The sequence below is a fragment of the Carettochelys insculpta genome, chromosome 3 (genome assembly GCF_033958435.1).
Source record: "Carettochelys insculpta isolate YL-2023 chromosome 3, ASM3395843v1, whole genome shotgun sequence".
NCBI lineage: Eukaryota > Metazoa > Chordata > Testudines > Carettochelyidae > Carettochelys > Carettochelys insculpta.
Window position 1 is genome coordinate 206,715,716 of NC_134139.1, and position 6,153 is coordinate 206,721,868.

General features: G+C 49.9%; 1 long non-coding RNA gene across 1 annotated transcript; it reads right to left on the reverse strand.

The window, feature by feature from the left end:
- Positions 1 to 1,269: 1,269 nt before the first annotated feature.
- On the reverse strand, positions 1,270 to 3,591 carry LOC142010649 (uncharacterized). The gene is made up of 4 exons (XR_012644859.1): positions 3,546 to 3,591; positions 3,317 to 3,409; positions 2,655 to 2,737; positions 1,270 to 1,403 (listed from the first exon to the last, which is right to left on the reverse strand). It is a non-coding gene; the product is annotated as an uncharacterized LOC142010649 (long non-coding RNA).
- Between the last annotated feature and the right edge of the window lie 2,562 nt (positions 3,592 to 6,153).

Sequence of the window (6,153 nt, forward strand, 5' to 3'; positions counted from 1 at the left end):
CAGCATGGATCCCCAGCTGCCGCAGCAGCAGCCAGAAGCCCTGGGCTAAGGGCTGCTGCCCACGGTGACCATAGAGCCCCGCAGGGGCTGGAGAGAGAGCATCTCTCAACCCCTCAGCTGATGGCCGCCATGGCGGACCCCACTATTTCGAAGTTGCGGGATGTGCAATGACTACACGGTCCCTACTTCGACGTTGAACGTCGAAGTAGGGCGCTATTCCCATCCCCTCATGGGGTTAGCGACTTCGACATCTTGCCGCCTAACATCGAAGTTAACTTCGAAATAGCGCCCGACACGTGTAACCGTGACGGGCGCTATTTCGAAGTTAGTGCCACTACTTCAAAGTATCATGCACGTGTAGACACGGCATGGGTGTGCACCTGAAAGGTGAGACCATGTGCCTTCGCTTTCATTGCTATTGATAGTCAAGGTAGCATTCACAGCATTGGCTCGGGTATGGCTGCATCAGGACAAATGCATCTCCCAGGGCAGCCAATCGCTGGCCTTCCTGGGCCTCAGCTCTCCACACATAAAAGGGGTATACAGGTTTGTTCATGCTAAAAAAGGGGCGTGGTGCAAATAAACACACCCTGCCCTGTGAGGAGCTCTGAGGTCATAGCCCAGGGGCCAGGAACATGTGTAGGGTAGAAGAGGTGGCTTAAACCTTGGGGCCTGGATCTCATTTACACTGACCTCTTTACCCTGCTCTCTTAGCAAAATGAGTCTACAATGTGGCGGTCAAATGTATTTCTACCTACACAGGGCAGCTGCCAGGATCGTTGGGCCCTGGACAACGTGTGTGTGGCTGGGGGGGAAGCTCCATGCTCCAGGAAGGGGCAAGGCAGAAAGGGCAGGGATGGGTCAGCCAGCCCTTAGGGCTGCAGCACTGGTTTACCCGAAGGCCCTCAGAGCTAGATGGAGCTGCTCCATCTGCCATCCCCACTGGTACTCCAGCAACAGCCAGGGCCCTGGGCCCTTTAGAATGGCTGGTAGACTTCCCTCTTTGCCCCTCCCTTGTGGGTAGGTCTGCGCCTACACGACATGCCCAGAATGACATCCATGATCTCCATGGGTAAGAATAAGAGGGAAACATACAGGTCCTTGTAGGAATGCAATATTGGTTAATGACTATTATTATTGTTGATGCTATTTATTATTGTTATTATTATTATTATTATGAAGAAAATGGGATAGAAGAGTTTATGTTTAATTAAACAAGAGCAGAGGTTTCCATCTTGAAATGGGATTCCATCAGCTCAGCATCTCCTTCTAATCTCGGCAGCATAACATGGTATGATGGTAGCAGGTCCCAATCTGCACTTCGCCATCATCGCAGTCATCGTATCGGCACGTCCCACCTCTCTGCAGGCAGTGGTTGAGGTATCGAGTCACCCGCTGGCCATCTGCTGTGCAAAGAGGAGAGCTGTGTTGGTAGTTGCAAATGCAGGACAATATCAGTTGTGACGTGTGGTCAAAGGCCAAGAGGAAATGGTGGAAAAGTTAAAACTGACATGAGCTAGAAGGACTCAAAGTCCAATTCGGTGCCCACTGATCTCTTCCCATCGACTTCAAGTGGCTGAGGAACTGACCACAAATCAGATAGTTCATCACAAGCATCAGAACTTATAGGAGAGACTTAAACGAGAGGCAAGATGCCCTGGGAAGAGCAGGAGGTGACGAGTCAGGAGATAGGGGCATTATTCTGAACACTGCTGGAGGACCTTGGGCGCTGAACACATCAGCACTGCACCTATGCCTTAATACTTTGCTTTGTTTGTGGGAAGCTCAGATCCTAATCTGGACTCGACAATTGAACAGACCATCCTTGTTTCTGGGTGAGCCGGGGGTTGAATTTCAAGGGGATTCTCCCCCTGCCTCCCTCTCCAAAGCTTTCAGGAGGAAATTGTGACTCTGAGCTGAAACCATGTCATGCTGAGCAATTATTACCCCAAAACAGACTGAGCACTGAGGGTGGATCCTGGCTCCATTGGATGGTGGAGCACCCTCCAGGAGGGAGGTGAAGCACTGGAATGCATTGCCTAGAGAAGTGGTGGATTCTCCATCCCTAGAGGTTTTTAAGTCCGGGCTTGACAAGGTCCTGGCTGGGATGACTTAGCTGGGGTTAATCCTGCTTGAAGCAGGGGGCTGGACTAGATGACCTCCTGAGGTCCCCTCCCAACCTAGGATTCTATGATTCTATGAAGTCAAAGGTAATTTGTAGTTGACTTCAGTGACTTTACCCTCAAAAACAACAAGAAGTCCTGTGGCACCTTATAGACTAACATATTTTGGAGCATCAGCTTTCGTGGGCAAAGACCCGCTTCATCAGATGCATGCACCTGACAAAGCAGGTCTTTGCCCACGAAAGCTTATGCTCCAAAATATCTGTTAGTCTATAAGGCATTAAAGGACTTCTTGTTGTTTTTGAAAATACAGACTAACTCGGCTACCTCTCTGATACTTTACCCCCTAAGTTTTCGCTGTGGTTCACTTTAATTCTCCATTGGAACCTGAAATTCAAAGTGAAAATCAAATGGGCTTCAGGGGGCCAAACCTCCTGAAAATCTAACCCTCTTCCCACCACCATGCCTGAAATTAAAACAATTGGAAAACAATGCAACTGCTTTGGCTTAGCAGCATTAGTTACATCTTACCTGCAGTGGCTAGGCAGGTCCCAAAGAGAACAATAAGCAGCAAGAAGAGAATCCTCATGGTTTGGGGTCAGCTGGACACTGGACTGAGGAGATGTAAAGACAAAATTGGCCCTCAGAGACCACGTCCGCAGGAACAGCATAGAACAGGGAGAGAGATGGGTGTGGATGGGGACAGCTAGACAAATAGGAGGGCGGATGGGTAGCGCATGAGGTTCTTTGCCAGACGAACACAGATCTCACTCACGTTGCCGCAATTAGTCACATAAAGACCAGGATGTGGGGAAACCTGCTAACGAGCCCCAGGGGTGTCCTGCTCCATGGCTTGGGGTCTTAGGTGCTAAATATAATCATCCAATTTAAATCTCACTTGTCTCCACCAACAGTGGCCATCATCTAGTGGCACCATGTTTCCGGTTTTCATAGGCCACCTTCAACCCACAGCACCACCTGGACGTTCACGTACCTGACTTGTCGTCTCGCAGTGTTCCCCTCTGCTCCCACCCACAGGCCTCCCCTGCTCCCTGCCACCTTCGCCTCTTCAGTCCCCAGGCTGGTTGTGGGCTCCTGGGAGCAGGAGTTCTTAGCGCATCAGTGAGCGCTTTGAAACTGCGCTGGTGGAGGAAGCAGCTACAAATGAATGAAATGAACTGAGCTGGAGTTACCTGGTACTTACAGCTCAACACCCTCCAAACCAAAGGCTCATTGGGCAACAACCAATCTGCTCCCAGCTGCTGTCAACGGCTACCTCCAGCGCGCTGCACAGAAGAGAAACAAGAGAGAGAGGACGTTGGTTCTGGAAGAGAGGAAGGGAAAGGGCCCTTGAATTCAGGAGGAGTTTTCCAGCAATACTCACGGCACTAGGGGGGCAAGGACATAGATCCATCGAATTACCTGGAGTCTACAGCACGGCACTGCCCTCGCGCCCTGGTGTGCCCACAAAGCCCCTGCCAACCACTTGTTTGGAACCTTATGACAAAGAAAAATAAAATTCTGCCTGGTGATTGGCTGAAAGCAGTCATGTGACAGTTCTGGTATTTCCCGCCCCCCACCATCCATTGTTTGCTTACCTAGCTACCTAGCTACCCCCCACCCATCCATTGTTTGCTTACCTAGCTACCTACCTGCCTAGCTACCACCTGGAATATTATTAGCCAATCAGATTGCATATGTAAATATCTCCATTCTGATTAGCTGCAACAGAGTTTAGAACTAGGGAATCACTCCTTGGCTTCTCCGAGGCACAGAACATATTGCTGTTCTCCAGCTGGCTTATCAGAACGATCAGAGTAATTATTTTTTCCCTGGACTTAGAGATTCATAGATTCCTAAACCTGAACTAGAAGGGACAACTCTGAACAGCTAGTCTAACCTACCCTGAAATAACTCCTGTCTGAACTAGAGCACAACTTTAAAAGAAAGATCCAACCCTGACTTACAAATTGCCAGTGATGGAGAGAAATATCAGAGGGGAAGCCAAGTTAGTTTGTATCCGCAAAAACAACAAGGAGTCCTGTGACACCTTATAGGCTAACAGAGTCAGCGATGGAGAATCCATCATAGTCCTTAGAAAATTGTTCCACTGATTAATTACCCTCAGCGAATACCAGCGCTTTTAACTGCAAGTCCCTTGAAGAGAATTAGTTTTCAAGAAAAAAATAGTTGCGCTTAAGAAATTGGAAGCCAGGATTTCATGATCTCCAGAAGCTCCCATTAAATATCCCAGAACATTAAGATTATCCCCACAATTTCAACCCTTTTGATTTTTTTTAATGACCATCCTCATTGATCGGGCCTGTTTCTCCTCTGGCTTACTAGAGCACCAGCACTCAGTTATGTGATTATGTCGAATATCAGAGGGAGTAAACAGAACAGGGTATCATCAAATGATCCAGCCATTCCTACCCACCCTGGCTAGTAGCCATTGATGGACCTAAGCTCCATGGACTTATCTAGCTCTTTTTTGAACCCTGTCAAATTCTCAGTCTTCATCACCTTCTCTGGCTAGGAGTTCCACAGACCTCCAGTGCACTGTGTGAAGACACCCTTCCTTTTGTGAATTTTCAGCCTGCGCCCATCCATTTCATTCGGTGACCCCCAGTTCTTCTGTTATGGGAACAAGTAAATAACTTTTCCTCATTCACTTTTTCTGCACCCGTCATGATTTTATAGACCTCTCTCCTATCCCCCCTTAGCCTCCTCTTTTCCAAGCTGAAAAGTCCCCATCTTTTTAATCTCTCTTCATATGGGGCTCCTTGTTTTTGTTGCCCTTTTCTGAATCTTTTCCAAGGCCTCTATATCTTTCTGGAGACAAAGCGACCACACCTGTACCCAGTGTTTAAGGAGAAGGGGACCCCATGCTGGTGGTTCTTTCCCTCTGGGAGGGGAAAGGACCTTCCCTGCCATGGCTATTCCAAGCTGTGCGGGTCCCACCGCATGAGACGTGTGTTAAAGTGTCCTTGGAGAAGATGCAAATGCACGAATGGAGGAAAACTCACTCTGAGCATAGAGAATCAAGAAGGCTCCACAGTGATATTGCAAGGCCGTGATCACCGCCATTAAATAGGAATGGAAAAATTTGTGACACTCAGAAATATGGAGAGAAGCGTAGACAACAAGGGGGGGAGCATGAGGGGCCGTGTGCCCCCCAAACGTCATAGGTTGGAGGGGACAGCCAGCACCAGGGGGCAAGTGGGGAGGGGATCTGGTGCCTACAGAAGGGGTCCAGACCGCCCAACCCCCACTCACCAGCAAGGGAAGTAGAATAATGGACCCAGCTCCCTGCGTTCTTCCAGACACATCACTCGAGGGAGGGGACAGGACCGCCCCGCACTCACCCACAGATAGTGGAGCAACACAGCCGGGGGAGTTCAGCAAAGGGGATGCACTACTCCCCTTGCCCCACCACTGCTGGTGAGTGTGAGGGGGAAGGGGAACCTTGCTGCTGGCACCAGCCCTGTTAGACCTCTGGGTTGCATCCCTCAGGGGAAGGGGGAAGGGAGAAGAGGTGGAATGGGAGTAGAGCAAGGGTGGAGCTGCCTCCCTAGAGGTCTACGGGGTAGATGACCGAGGCACTTTGCTCGGCCACCCAGCAATCACAGCCCTCAGCCTGACATGGAGGGGAAGAACAGTCACCGTGGACCTAGACAGTGCGATTAGACAGAGATTCATTCCCCAGCAAAACCAGGAATGGGGAAATGGGAGGGAACATAAGAACGGGCATTCTGAGTCTGACTGATGGTCCATCTAACCAATATCCTGTCTTCTGGCGGTGGGGGATGGCGGGAGAATCTCCCATTCAGTCTCCCATTCAACATACCCCAAAGGCAGCACCAGTTGCTCTGCAGCTCCATTGACACCTCAGAGAGTGACAAGCACTCAGGCTGAAAACAGAGCTCAGCCGTGTGCAGCAGACGGGTGTCCTTTCCAGAGGAGACACCTCAGCTGAGCAGTGTGCAGGCAGGGCAGGGTGTTACCTGCACAAATTTCTTCATCCCTTCCA